The sequence below is a fragment of the Hippopotamus amphibius genome, chromosome 8 (assembly GCF_030028045.1).
Source record: "Hippopotamus amphibius kiboko isolate mHipAmp2 chromosome 8, mHipAmp2.hap2, whole genome shotgun sequence".
NCBI classification, from domain to species: domain Eukaryota; kingdom Metazoa; phylum Chordata; class Mammalia; order Artiodactyla; family Hippopotamidae; genus Hippopotamus; species Hippopotamus amphibius.
Genome location: NC_080193.1, coordinates 3,396,468 through 3,410,498, shown reverse-complemented (window position 1 = coordinate 3,410,498; position 14,031 = coordinate 3,396,468). Strand labels below are relative to the sequence as shown.

At 41.0% G+C, this 14,031-nt stretch overlaps 1 protein-coding gene across 13 annotated transcripts in view; it reads left to right on the top strand.

The window, feature by feature from the left end:
* The window catches only part of SFI1 (SFI1 centrin binding protein), a 94,278-nt gene that overhangs the window by 1,079 nt on the left and 79,168 nt on the right, over positions 1-14,031 (top strand). For 7 of the 13 annotated variants that reach the window (XM_057744383.1, XM_057744382.1, XM_057744381.1 and 4 more), the window contains exon 1: positions 3,653-4,235. The exons of 1 other annotated variant lie outside the window; for it this stretch is intronic. The gene's annotated coding sequence lies outside the window, so the exon portion shown is untranslated. 5 more of the 13 variants (XM_057744371.1, XM_057744378.1, XM_057744372.1 and 2 more) reach the window with 4 other exon arrangements.

Sequence of the window (14,031 nt, the reverse complement as noted above, 5' to 3'; positions counted from 1 at the left end):
GCGTTTGCGCGGTTCGCGTCGGGGAGAACCCTGGGGCGTCGGCGGCGGGAACCTGAGTCGGGCGAACCTGGCGGCTGTGCGCCTTCCGGTTGTGGGTCCGCACCTTGGCTCTCTCTTTACTGGTGGCGTGATCTTGGGCAAAGCTCTGCCTTCGGAGTTTCGTTCTCCTCACTAAAATGGCCTCTTTCTATGTGTGTGAGGAACGGGCGAGATGACGCGTTGCTGCATGAATAACCAGATTTACCACGATTGCTTTTGAATGAGCTGCGTGCGACTGACAAATTCATTGAAATGTCTTTTCCCGCCGCATAGCCTGAATCTTTGCTTAGCCTGCACGGGAAGGGGAAGTGCAAGTGTGTGTGGATGAAAACGAGACTGCGGACGTCAAGTGCTCAGTAGGTAGTGCTGAGAACGGCTGTCGGCCGCAGAGACGCAAATGTCACTTCCCTCCTCTGGGAGCAAATGAGAGCAACTGCCACGCGGGGAGGAAAGGTTTGACGGAGGTCACGTGTGAGCCCGCTTCTGCCCCGTGGGGCCGTGAAGGGGAACGTGATGTTTCTCGCCGAAGGATAGCAAAGTCTACATTTCTTTGAAGGGGCCTACTGTCTTTGAGCTTCACTTGTGAAATCAGCAGATTGGGGCAGTGAGTGAGCACAGAGTTCCCGTCCTATGAGTCTTGGCAAAGGAGAAAACAATTATGAAAACTTTTTGTTTTCACCTGTAATATTGAATAAAATATTTTTATTACAAACTACCTTCTCTCTGCAAGCCACTGTGGAGAAGTGGAGGCCTATTTTTTTCCTTTTCCCTTTGAAGCTCTTAAATCCTGGCTCCTGACACTCACTGTGAAACCAGAGCTAGTCACTTCACCTTTTTGAATCTGTTTACTCATCTATCAAAAAGAGATAGCAGTACCTACTTTTTAGGCATGTAGTGGGAATCAGAGATAACATTAAAAACACTGTTCTGGTTATTTTTTTGCTGTGTAACAAACCACCCCAAAACTCACAGTGTCTCAACCCAACATTTATTTTGCACCATACCTGAAATTTGGGGTGGTTCTCGCTGGAACAGCTGGTCTCTGCTCCCTTCTACATCAGCTGGAAGGCTGCCTCCTAGGAACATCTAATGGCTCACCCACTCAAATGTTTGGTGGTTGGTGGTGACTGTCAGCTGGAACCAATGGAGGTATTGGCTGGAACACATACACCTGGTCTCACTGGCTTGTGCTTCCTCATAACATGGTGGCTAGATTCCCAGGGCAAGTGCCCACATAGGAGAGGGCCAGACAGTTGCAAATTGTCTTTTTTAGCCTAGCCTCGAAGTCACTCACTGTCCCGCCACATGCCACATTCTGTTCCTTAGATGTCACTAAGGTTGGCGTATATTTAAGGGAAAAGGACTTAGACTACACCTTTATACAGGAAGAGTGTCCCAGAACTTGTGGGTATATTTTAAAATTACCGCAAGGCATATATGAAATGTGCTCAAGGCACTGTAGCTATTATGGTAAGAGACCTGGCCTGGAGCTCATTTCCTGGGTCTGCTGGTCTATCCTAGTGAGGATGTGCTCATCCCCCAGGATCTTCTTTAATGTCTTGAAGAACCTTGTTCTCAACGCACTTCCTACCTCTGAGCCTTAATTTGTGCTTATTAAAGAAGACAATTATTCCAATTGCCTAGGAATTAAGGCAATCGTTTGGGGGGGGGGGCGCATCTGTGAACTTTCACTTGTGGCATGTAAAAGCTAGATGCAAATCCTTATTTCATTGTAGCTTTTGAATGTTATTCTCTTTGGCAGGAATGATAATTTGTCATTCTAAATGCCCTCTTTTGCAAGGATAACCCCTTTGAGAGAGAGAGAAATGATTTATTCTACTTCTTTACTAAATATTTGTAAGATCTTGGTTTAGGTTCACATTCTTGTTTCAAAATTTGGCATAAGGGGACTCCCAACTTTCAGTCAGTTGGGGAAATCAGCAGTCCAAGAACAGCAGAGAAGCAAATAGAAATTAGACACCTAAAAATTTTGAGAGCAGCCTCAACTCAGACCTCCACTGCTCTCCACTTTCCTAAATGGGCTTTTTTCTACTCCGCTTTTCTTTCTCCAAGGGTAATCCCTAGTTCCAAGAAAACAGGATTTGAACAGTTTCACAGTCATGTCATCATGCGGTCATGGACTACAAAGGAATTATTAAGGGACTTCTGGAAGACCATACAGCAAATTATCTGCAGAACCTAAACCCTTTCTGGCACTTTACATCTTTGATTTTATATATGCAAAGTACTTAAAACAGAGTCTGACACCAAGTGCTGCTGCACTAGTTACGGTTATTCTATATTATCTAATCTTTCCCAGCAGGACTAATTATAATTCAAATGGAAATACCTATAATTCCTTCCTAAATTAGTCAAAGCTGACAGTGGTAAATACACATGATAAAGTATCAGCAAATCATTTAAAAAGGATGGTTACTGATTTATCATCCTGGATTGTCATAATTTATATAAACATAATTTAAATAAAGTACTTATAGGAAAGAGTAACTTTACAGTAAGTAAATATTAGTTACAGTGTTAAGACTTTAAAAGTCACTAAATTATTTAAAAACTACTTGGCCACATAATGTCAGATTAAAGTTGGGGTCCCGTGTCCTGCTAAAGTGGAACTTCCCCTTTTAAACACTTTTAATTGCAAAAATTAACATAGGTAAAAAAGAGAGCAAAAATTCAAATTACTTGTGCTTCTATTCCCAAGGTACCCAACAACAGTATTTTTCATGTTTTTAATGTAAAATCTTCCACGCATTTAAATACATAATGCTAGCTTTTGTGCACTCCACCAGAAATCTCAGGTGCTTTCAAATGAATTTTTACAAAGCACAGGAGAAAAGGATATAAAAATGCCCTAGCTTAATAAACTATAATGAAAAAGAATCTAAAAAAGAATACATATAACTGAATAACTTTGCTACACACCTGACACAACATTGTAAATCAAATTATTCTTCAATTAAAAAAAAATGACCGGGACTTCCCTGGTGGCGCAGTGATTACGAATCTGCCTGCCAATGCAGGGGACATGGGTTGGAGCCCTGCTCGGAGAATACTGCCACATGCAGAGGAGCAACTTAGCCCTTGTGCCATAACTACTGAGCCTGTGCTCTAGAGCCAGCGAGCCACAACTACTGAAGCCCAAGCACCTAGAGCCTGTGCTTTGCAAAAACAGAAGCCATCGCAATGAGAAGCCTGCACGCGGGCAAGGAAGAGTAACTCCCCTCCCCCCCATCCCTGAGGGCAACTCGAGAAAGCCCCCAGCAATGGAGACTCAACACAGCCAATCAATCAATCCCCTACCTACTGTCTCCCATCCCCATGTTTAAAAATGATCACAGTTGGCCTGAATTTCAAAATTAACGACTACTTACTAACAATTAACGCTTGTTAATTACACTTTAAAATGAACGATTAAGAGATGATATCAACCCGGGACAATTTTATTCGCCGGCTGCGCAACAACGCGCCCTCACCCGCGCGGTCAAGATCGATGACCTTCCCAGTACACGCATGCGCGCGCGGCACGCCTCGGGGACCGGCTCTGGTTCCCTGGGAATCACGGAGAACGAGAGCCAGAGAGGCTCACGCGGGAGGTGGGGGAAGGAGGGCTTCGGTCCGTGCCGGCCTCCACGCGGGAACCTCGTCCCTAGTGCTTGCCGCGCGAAGCGTAACTCCGGAATCCGCTTCAAAACAGCTCCCACCCCCTCGTGTCTCAGAGTAGCAGTACGAGGCTGAGCTCTGAGCGAAGCGAGTGGGCCACGGAGGCAGAGAGCCCTCCGCGGGGCCTCCTAGAAAGCGCTTCCATCCACGCACCTCAGGGCCTACTGGCGTCGCGGGATCTCCCAGGCGGCCGGAGGAAGGCGTGTCCCCTGCCGCACTGAGGCTGCGTGAACTCCCGGGTCCCGGGCGGGGCGTCCTTCACGCACGCCGCGTCGCCGTGGAGACGGGGGCGGGGCCGGCGCGAGACTTGCGTCCTGAGGCGCGGGAAGCGAGGAGGCGGGCGAGGGCCGCGCGGGCCTGAGGAGACCGACCCGTGTCCGCCGGGATTTCTCCGAGGCGCGAGGCGGCAGAGCTCGGCTTCTCCCGCCGGAGCCCAGCGGTGAGCGCTCGGTCCCTGCAAGCCCGGCCGGGTGACTGCCCTGTGGAAGCTTCCGCTTCCTCCTCCTCTGGGAGTGCAGGTGATGCTACCTTCCCGCGGGGCTGAGGTGCGGGAGTGGAGGAGAGGTGGAATGGCGCCCGGGACGGCGGCGCTGGTGCCGCTCCCGCGTCCGTGCGAGGCTCGTTAGCGTGCGCGGGTTCGAATCCTGGGTTTCGGGAACCCTGCTGCGAGGGGCGAGGGGTTGCGGACCTCAGGAGCCACCCCTGAGCCTCGAGGCCGATTGGGCAAACACCCACAGGTGGGAGGTTAGTGCTTCGTGAGGAGGCCGTTCAGATTTAGTGTTAACCTCTGGATTATAGTGAATATTTGTTGACTGAATCGTGTTAGGGCCCTGAGTACCAGCCCCAGCTGTACCGTTTAGCTGGTGACCTGGGGCACTTCGTCTGTAAACTGAAGATGGCTACCACCTGTCGGGGTGGTTGTGTTAAAACAGGTAATTAGTGAAAAGTGCTTAGCGCTATGCCTGGCACAGAGTACCCGGTCCAGGAATGCTATTTTGAAGCTAATCTCTTTTGTTCTAGGTGGCATGGTACCCGCCTAAGTGCCATGGAAATATGAGGCTTGGAGGTGTCATGGAAGGCTTCCTGGAAGAAGTAGTTGAAACTTATTCTGCAACTTAGTATATAAACTTAGGTATTTCCTTGCTTTTCTTTAGTAAAATCATTCATTTCTCTGTTATTTTTAGAAGCTGCAGAATGCCGTAGACACTTCTTTAAGATACTTTTACATTTATATTTTTGGAATTAACATATGTATTTAAAAATTAATATTGGGAGCTTATGTTAGAAAATAGTCTCCAGGCTCCAATTCCAATTTCCCTTCTAACTGTTCCTCCTGATGTTATTCGTAAATTGGAAGTAAATAACCTTATAGATGATATTTCTTGATTTGTTAGATTTACACATTAAGTGTTGACTGTTATTCATGGGAGATAAGGACTTGGCTCACAGTTTTTGTTTGCTCATCTCACCAACGTGGTTATGTGGTGATTTGTTAATAGTCAATGTTTACATTATGTAACAGGTATTCACTGCTGAACCAAGTAGACTAATTGCGACTCTTCCTTTCTTGTACATCCCATCATTTTTTCCTGAGAATTAATAATTGCCTTACTTTCTTATTTTCCTAGTATTCCATGCACAGATCACTAATTGTTTTTACTGAATGCTTCAGTATTTCTCATAGACCTATCAGTAATTTTTCGCATACTCTCAAAACCATCAGTTCCATTTCTTACCTGGAGACCTTCCTCCTCTGCTCTAATCTGATCTGTTGGCTCTGTGCCTGCTGTTCCCAGTTCTAATCCAGAGACTTGTTTTCACATCTGTGCTGGGATTTGTTTCTTTTTTACTGTTCTTTTGTGTTAGATTCACTGTTGCCCAGATTGCTGGTGGTTTTTTTTTTTTCTTGATTTATTTCCTTGGTTTTTGGAGCACATTTTCCTGCAATACTACTACTTCTACTACTTCTTCCTCTTCTTTTTTAATAGCTTTATTGTGATATAATTCACATACCATACAGTTCACCCATTTAAAGTGTTCAGTTGTTTTTGGTATATTCACAGTTATCCAGCCATCACCTTAATCAATTTTAGAGCATTTTAATTACCTGAAAAAGAAGCCTTTACCTGTTAGTAAGTCACTTCACCGTTTCCCTTCACTCCTCCCAGCCCTAGGCAACTACCACTTTACTTTCAGACTCTAGATTTGCCTGTTCTGAGCATTTCGTGTAAATGGAATTATACAATATGTGGTCCTTTGCTATTGGTGTTTTTCACTTAGCATAATGTTTTCCAGGTTCATCCATGTTTCAGCATGTAACAACACTGCATGGCTGAGTAATATTCCGTTGTATGGATTTACCATGTTTTGTTTATCCTTTAGTTGGTGGGCACGTGCACTTCTACCTTTTGACTATTACGAACAATGCTGCTATGAACATTCACGTACAAGTTTTTGTATAGACGTATGGTTTTAGTTCTCTTAGATACAATCTGAAGAGTGGAACTGCTATATCAAATGGTAACTCTGTATTTGTCTTTTTGAGGAACTGCCAGGCTGTTTTCCAAAGTGGCTGCACCATTTTACATTACTACCAGCAGTGTAGGAGGGTTTCAGTTTCTCTACATGCTCATCAACACTTGTTATTATCTTTCTTTTTGATTACAGCCATTCTGATGGGTACCTCATTGTGGTTTGATTTTTTTTTTTTTTGGAATCTTGGAAAGTCTTATTTATTTATTATTTATATATTGGCTGCGTTGTGTCTTTGTTGCTGCGAGCGGGCTTTCTGTAATTGCAGAGAGCAGGGGCTGCTCTTCACTGTGGTGCACAGGCTTCTTATACCTTCTCTTGTTGCAGAGCATGGGCTCTAGGCGTGCGGGCTTCAGTAGTTGTGGCTCACAGGCTGTAGAGCACAGGCTCAGTAGTTGTGCATGGGCTTGGTTGCTCCGTGGCATGTGGGATCTTCCTGGACCAGGGCTCGAACCAGTGTCCCCTGCATTGGCAGGCAGATTCTTAACCACTGCACCAGCAGAGAAACCCATTATGGTTTGATTTTTATTTCCCTGATGGCTAATGATGTTGAGCATCTCATAATGTTCTTATAGGCCACTTATATATCTTCTGTACAGACTAAATGTCTAGTCACATCCTTTGTCCATTTTAAAACTTGGTTCATTGTTTTCATTAGTGAGTTATAGGAATTTTAAAGATATAATCTAGATATAAGTTACCTAGCAGATTTGCAAGTATTTTTCCCATTCATTGAGTTGTCTTCATTTTTTTTTTCTTTTCACTTTCCTGATGATGTCCTTAAAGCACCAATGTTTAATTTTGATAATGTCCAGTTTTCCTTTATCTTCTCAAGAAAGGCATATGTTAAGCTTTTTCTCCTTCCATGTTGGAAAAAGTGATCTACCCTGACATTTGGACTTGGTACAGGACCTCTCATCTGAGGATTTACATCTTTCAGTTTTAAAAACTTTCTTCTTATTTCTTTGATAATTTCTTCCTCTTTGATTCTCTCATATCTCTGTGAAATTCTTGCTAGTTGTATATCTGATCCCCCGAATTAAGCCTTGGACTTTCTTTTATTTATTTATTTATTTATTTATTTATTTATTTATTAGAGCTTTCCATATTTTTTTTTCAGCAAAGTTGTATATCTGATACCCTGGATTAAGCCTTGGCTTTCTTTTATTTATTTATTTATTTATTAGAGCTTTCCATATTTTTTTTTCAGCAAAGAAATATTTATTGAAGGCTTATTATGTGTCATCACTAAAATTCCCCTGAGATTACTATCCTACAGGGGAAGAAGACAAAGTATGACAATATGCATGATAAAAAAATTAAAAATAAATGAGATAAAAAAGTGGAGCAGAAATTTTCTGCTCTGCAAAATAGAGAAATAAACACTGAACAGAATAGAGAAATTAACTCTGCAGACAGCAAAGCATTTAACAGCAGACCATTGTTATCTGCACCTAAAATGGTTTGTGTGAAGCATAGGAGATCACACTGAAAAAGGAAGTAAAGGCCATTCAAGAAGTCCTTTGCAACACAAAGGAATAAAAACTGTCTGAGATATGAGGACTTATTAAAGGAATCAAGGTGGTTGATCGTATATCATAGCTGCATTTCAGAAAGGTAAAACACTCTGGGGTATGATGGACAGATTGGAGCAAGAGAAAGATTTAAGGCAGATTAGAGTTAACAGGAGAATAACATTGAAGGTATAAATTAAGGCAGTGCACCAACAGCCTTAGATATGATCGCCAACCCCCATTCATACAGAATTTAGGCATTGACTTACTGTCATCCACTGCATTACTGCTTTTTGAGAACCTCAGCATCAGAAAAATGATCATTCAACACCCTGAGCTCTCCAGAATTTTGCATCCTCAGCTACGCAAGTTCAAGGTCTGCATTTACCTATATATTTCTTATTTTCTCACACTGAAGACCATTACTGGGCTCCTTGATTTCCTCCTCTAGTAGTATTTCTAGAGTCAACACTTTGACCTCCTGAAAACCATGAATCCGCTGATTTTATTTATTTATTTATTTATTTACTTACTTACTTACTTACTTACTTAAGCTCTTTCTTGGAATATAATTGCTTTACACTCTTGTACAAGCTTTTGAGGTACACCAAAGTGAATCAGCTGCATTCATATATATATCCCCATATCCTCTCCCTCCCGCAACTCCCTCCCACCCTCCCTGTCCTGGCCCTCTAAGTCATCACCCATCATCGAGTTTATCTTCCTTTGTTATGCAGCAGCTTCCCACTAGGTATCTATTTTACAGTTGGTAGTGTATATATGTCTATGCTACTCTCACTTCATCCCAGTTTCTCCTTCGCCCCTCCCCCCCCAACCCCCATGTCCTCCAGTCCATTCTATGCATCTGCATCCTTATTCTTGCCCTGTCACTGGGTTCATCAGTACCATTTTTTTAGATTCTGTATATATGAGTTAGCATATGGTATTTGTTTTTCTCTTTCTGGCTTACTTCACTCTGTATGACAGTCTCTAGGTCTATCGACCTCATTACATATAGCTACATTTCATTCCTTTTTATAGCTGAGTAATATTCCATTGTATATATGGGCCACATCTTTATCCAGTGATCTTTTGGTGGGCATTTGAGTTGCTTCCATGTCCTGGCTATTGTAAATAGTGCTGCAGTGAGCATTATGGTACATGTTTCTTTTTGAATTATGGTTTTCTCTGGGTATATGCGCAGTAGTGGGATTACTGGATCATATGGTAGTTCTCTTTTTAGTTTTTTAAGGAACCTCCAAACTGTTTTCCATAGTGGCTGTACAAACTTACATTAGCACCAACAGTGCAGGAGAGTTTCCTTTTCTCCACACCCTCTGCAACATTTATTGTTTCCAGATTTTTTTGATGATGGCCATTCTGACTGGTGTGAGGTGATACCTCATTGTGGCTTTGACTTGCATTTCTCTAGTGATTAGTGATGTTGAGCATCTTTTCATGTGTTTGTTAACTATCTGTATGTCTTCTTTGGAGAAATGTCTATTTAGGTCTTCCGCCCATTTGTGGATTGGGGTATTTGCTTTTTTGGCATTAAGCTGCATGAGCTGCTTGTATATTTTGGAGATTAATCCTTTGTCCATTGCTTCGTTGGCAAGTATTTTCTCCCATTCTGAGGGTTGTCTTCTTGTCTTGTTTATGGTTTCTTTCGCTGTGCAAAAGCTTTTAAGTTTCATGAGGTCCCATTTGTTTATTCTTGATTTTATTTCTATTATTCTAGGAGGTGGGTCAAAAAGGATCTTGCTTCGATGGATGTCATAGAGTGTTCTGCCTATGTTTTCCTCTAGGAGTTTTATAGTGTCTGGCCTTACATGTAGGTCTTTAATCCATTTTGAGTTTATTTTTGTGTATGGCGTTAGGAAGTGTTCTAATTTCATTCTTTTACATGTTGCTGTCCAGTTTTCCCAGCACCACTTATTAAAGAGGCTGTCTTTTTTTCATTGTATATTCGTGCCTCCTTTGTCAAAGATAAGATACCCGTATGTGCTTGGGTTTACCTCTGGGTTCTCTGTTCTGTTCCATTGATCTTCCTTTCTATTTTTGTGCCAGTACCATACTGTCTTGATCACTGTGGCCTTATAGTATAGTTTGAAGTCAGGAAGTCTAATTCCACCAACTCCGTCTTTCCTTCTCAAGATTGCTTTGGCTAGTCGGGGTCTTTTGTGTTTCCATACAAGTTGTAAGATTTCTTGTTCTCGCTCTGTGAAGTTTGCGGTTGGTAATTTGCTAGGGATTGCGTTGAATCTGTAAATTGCTTTGGGTAGGATAGTCATTTTCACAATGTTGATTCTTCCAATGCAAGAACATGGTATGTCTCTCCATCTGTTTGTATCGTCTTTGATTTCTTTCATCAATGTCTTATAGTTTTCTGCATACAGGTCTTTTGCCTCCTTAGGCAGGTTTATTCCTAGGTATTTTATTCTTTTCATTGCAGTGGTAAATGGGAGAGTTTCCTTAATTTCTCTTTCTGCTTTTTCATTGTTAGTGTATAGGAATGCAAGAGATTTCTGCACATTAATTTTATATCCTGCTACTTTACTAAATTCATTGATTAGTGCTAGCAGTTTTCCGGTAGTGTCTTTAGGGTTTTCTATGTATAATATCATGTCATCTGCAAAGAGTGACAATTTTACTTCTTCTTTTCCAATGTGGATTCCTTTTATTTCATTTTCTTCTCTGATTGCTGTGGCTAACATTTCCAAAACTGTGTTGAATAATAATGGTGAGAGTGGGCACCCTTGTCTTGTTCCTGTTCTTAGAGGGAATGCTTTCAGTTTTTCACCATTTAGAATGATGTTGGTTTTGGTTTCTCATATATGGCTTTTATTATGTAGAGGTAACTTCCTTCTATGCCCATTTTCTGGAGAGTTTTATCATAAATGGATGTTGAATTCTGTCAAAAGCTTTTTCTGTGTCTATTGAGATTATCGTATGGTTTTTATCCTTCAGTTTGTTAATATGGTGTATCACATTGATTGATTTGCATATACTGAAGAATCCTTACATTCCAGGGATAAAGCCCACTTGATCATGGTGTGTAATCCTTTTAATGTGCTGTTGGATTCTGTTAGCTAGTATCTTGTTGAGGATTTTTGCATCTGTATTCATCGGTGATATTGGCCTGTAATTTTCTTTTTTTGTGACACCTTTTTCTGGTTTTGGTATTACTGTGATGGTGGTCTCGTAGAATGAGTTTGGGAGTGTTCCTTCTTCTGCTATATTTTGGAAGAGTTTGAGAAGGATAGGTGTTAGCTATTCTCTAAATGTTTGATAGAATTCGCCTGTGAATCCATCTGGACCTGGGCTTTTGTTTGTTGGGAGATTTTTAATCACAGTCTCAATTTCCATACTTGTGATTTGTCTGTTCATAGTTTCTATTTCTTCCTGGTTCAGTCTTGGAAGATTGTACTTTTCTAAGAATTTATCCATTTCTTCCAGGTTATCCAATTTATTGGCATATAGTTGCTTGTAGTAGTGTCTCATGATCTTTTGTATTTCTGCGGTGTCCATTGTTACTTCTCCTTTTTCATTTCTAATTCTGTTGATTTGCGTCCTCTCCCTTTTTTTCCTGATGAGTCTGGCTCATGGTTTATCAATTTTGTTTATCTTCTGAAAGAACCAGCTTTCAGTTTTATTGATCTTTGCTACTGTTTCCTTCATTTCTTTTTCATTTGTTTCTGATCTAATCTTTATGATTTCTTTCCTTCTGCTCACTTTGGGGTTTCTTTGTTCTGCTTTCTCTAATTGTTTTAGGTGTAAGGTTAGGTTGTTTATTCGATATTTTTCTTGTTTCTTAAGGTAGGACTGTATTGCTATAAACTTCCCTCTTAGAGCTGCTTTTGCTGTGTTCCATAGGTTTTGGGTTGTTGTGTTTTCATTGTCATTTGTTTCTAGATATTTTTTGATTTCCTCTTTGATTTCTAAAGTGATTTTTTGGTTGTTTAATAGTGTATTGTTTAGCTTCCATGTGTTTGTAGTTTTTACAGTTTTTTTCAGGTAATTAATATCTAGTCTCATGGCATTGTGGTCAGAGAAGATGCTTGTTATGATTTCAGTTTTCTTGAATTTACCAAGGCTTGATTTGTGACCCAAGATGTGATCTATCCTGGAAAATGTTCTGTGTGCACTTGAGAAGAAAGTGTATTTTGTAGTTTTTGGATGGAATGTCCTATAAATATCAGTTAAGTCGAGATGGTCTAATGTGTCATTTAAAGCTTGTGTGTCCTTATTTATTTTCTGTTTGGATGATCTGTCCATTGATGTAAGTGGGGTATTAAAGTCTCCTACTATTATTGTGTTACTCTTGATTTCCCCTTTTATGGCTGTTAGCATTTGCCTTATGTATTGAGGTGCTCCTATGTTGGGTGCATAGATCTTTACAATTGTTATACCTTCTTCTTGGATTGATCCCTTGATCATTATGTAGTGTCCTTCCTTGTCTCTTGTAATAGTCTTTCCTTTAAGGTCTAATTTGTCTGATATGAGTATTGCTACTCCAGCTTTCTTTTTGCTTCCATTTGCATGGAATATGTTTTTCCAGCCGCTTACTTTCAGTCTATATGTATCCCTTGGTCTGAAGTGGGTTTCTTGTAGGCAGCGTATATAAGGGTCTTTTTTTTGTATTCATTCAACCAGTCTGTGTCTTTTGGTTGGAGCATTTAATCCTTTTACATTTAAGGTGATTATTGACATGTATGTTCCTGTTACCATTTTCTTAATTGTTTGGGGTTTGTTTTTGTAGGTCTTTTCCTTCTCTTGTGTTTCCTACTTAGAAAAGTTCCTTAAGCAATTGTTGTAAGGCTGGTTTGATGGTGCTGAATTCTCTTAACTTTTGCTTGTCTGTAAAGCTTTTTATTTCTTCATCAAATCTGAATGAGATTCTTGCTGGGTAGAGTATTCTTGGCTGTAGGTTTTTCTCTTTCAGGACTTTGAATATATCCTGCCACTCCCTTCTGACCTGCAGAGTTTCTGCAGAAAGATCAGCTGTTATCCTTATGGGTTTTCCCTTATATGTTATTTGTTGCTTTTCTCTTGCTGCTTTTAATATTTTTTCTTTGTGTTTAATTTTCATTAGTTTGATTAACATGTGCCTCGATGTATTTCTCCTTGGGTTTATTCTGTATGGGACTCTCTGCACTTCTTGAATTTGATTAATTATTTCCTTTCCCATGTTGGGGAAGTTTTCTATTATAACCTCTTCAGATATTTTCTCAGACCCTTTCTTTTTTTCTTCTTCTTCTGGGATGCCTATGATTCGAATGTTGGTGCACTTAATGTTGTCACCAAGGTCTCTGAGACAGTCTTTCATTCTTTTTATTCTTTTTTCTTTTTCCTGCTCTGTGGCAGTTATTTCCCCCATTTTATCTTCCAACTCACTCATTCTTCTGCCTCAGTTATTTTGCTGTTTATACCATCAAGAGTATTTTTTCAAATTAATTAATTAATTTTATTGGCTGTGTTGGGTCTTTTTTGCTGTCTGCTGGCTTTCTTTGTTTAGTTGCAGTGAGTGGGGGCTACTCTTCGTTGTGATGCGCAGGCTCCTTATTGCTGTGGCTTCTCTTGTTGCAGAGCACGGGCTCTAGCTGCGTGGGCTTCAGTAGTTGCAACATATGGGCTCAATAGTTGTGGCTCATGGGCTCTAAAGCACAGGTTCAGCAGTTGTGGTGCACGGGCTTAGTTGCTCCACGGCACGTGGGAATCTTCCTGGAGCAGGGATCAAACCCCGTGTCCCCTGCATTGGCAGGTGGATTCTTAACCACTGTGCCACCTAGGAAGCCCCACCATCTAGAGTATTTTTAATTTCAGTTATTTTGTTGTCCATTACTGTTTGTTTGCTCTTTAGTTCTTCTAAGTCCTTATTAACTGTTTCTTGTATTTTCTCTATATTGTTGTCTAGATTTTGGATCATCTTTACTATCATTACTCTGAATTCTTTTTCAGGCAATTTTCCTATTTCCTCTTCATTTATTTGGTCTTGTGGGTTTTTTTCCTCCTCCTTTGCCTGCATGGTGTTTCTTTGTTTTCTCATTTTGCCTAATTTATAGGATTTGCTGTCTTCTTTCCCTGTGCTGCCTAGTAGTAATTCCTCTTGTTTTTGCTCTCTGCCCTCTGTGGTGGGGTTTGTCCATTGTCTTAAGAAGGCTTCCTGGTGGGGGGGTCTGGTGCCTGCTTTCTGGTGTGTGGCTCTGCGTCTTTTCTCTCTTATGAGCAGGGCTGTGTCAGGTGGTGTGTTTTAGGGTATCTGTGAGAT